Source organism: Hyperoodon ampullatus, assembly GCF_949752795.1.
Source record: "Hyperoodon ampullatus genome assembly, chromosome: 1".
Lineage (NCBI taxonomy): Eukaryota > Metazoa > Chordata > Mammalia > Artiodactyla > Ziphiidae > Hyperoodon > Hyperoodon ampullatus.
This window is the reverse complement of record NC_136914.1, coordinates 186,360,002-186,361,389: the sequence shown is the minus strand read 5'-3', so window position 1 is coordinate 186,361,389 and position 1,388 is coordinate 186,360,002.

Genomic DNA, 1,388 nt, shown 5'->3' with positions numbered 1-1,388 from the left:
TAGGGCATGAGTCAAAGGGGTTGAGGTGCCAAAAATGAAGGGCTCAATAGAGCTTTCGCCTGCGAGGAGCTGGTCACACACTTGTGGTTTTCCATATATGTTCACATATTGAAAGAAAACCATCCACTAGCTATTATCTTTGAACACCAAGGACAACGTATCATAGATAATGCCCATCCAACTGTTAATACAGTCTGTGCTTTTGTTGGAACTTCTGTTCCCAGGCTAATAGATATTTCATTTAACTGATAACTCTGCCTTCTTGATATACCATTAGCACCTAAACTTTTTATGCAAGAAGTAACTAAGAATGTGCTGAGGGTGCATATGTTTACTCTCTTGGCCCCAACTCTCTAATAGTCTTATATATAAGAGTGTTACACAAATTTTGGAAGTGAGAATAAAACTGTCAACAGAGGAGAAATATATAAATGCATCATTAAAATACTATTATGCTAACATCATAAACATATTTTATACACACACATGCACGTAGACATTTAGCTATAGTTATAGATATATACATTAGCCTTAACAGGTATATAGTGTGCTTCATAATGTATATGACATTATGGTTGTTCTTTTCAGATGCAAGTACAAAGACTGTTCAGAATTAATATTATGATAGCCTTTTACAGTCCCTTTTTCCAAATGTAAGTAGAACTTTCTAAAATGCAAATCCAAGCATATATTTACATTACTTTATTGTCTTTAGGTGCATACTTATTGAATATTTAATACATTCAACACACTGTGTATGATGTGGAGAATATTGTTCATGGTGTGACTAAAACAAATATGAAAATTACAGTCTATTAGATGAATGCTTGGGAGACCATACTCTTTAAATATTTTACTAGTCCCTACGTGATACAGTCCCTGATTACAACTTCTTACTAAGATTTTTCTCTTCATTCTCTCCTTATCACTTCACCATTCCCTGTACCCCATACTTCCCCACTACAAATTAAAACATGCTTTCTGTTGCCCTTAACCTTTCTTACATCCTCTTCCATTTGACTGAAACAAATACTACCTCATCTTCTAAACTTGAATGTTTGTGTGGAAAGTGCCACTAGTTTTTCATCCCTAGCTTTGATACCAGTTCTTCTGGAAGGCCTTTTGTGATGATCCTGACAGCCTTAGACGTTAGCTAAGTGCTTCTCTTCTATTCTCCCTTATCACTCTATACTGTCCTATAATAGCTCTTATCACATTCTTTTGAACAGTAGTGTATAGCCTTATTTAATTATTCAAAGCCCGGATGGATCCTGAGCATCTTTTTTTTTTAATTCCTTTTTTTTAATTGTGGTAAAAACATATAACCTGAAATCTAACTTTAGATACCTTATATGAAATCAATAAAGTGATCAATCTCTTAGAAACAA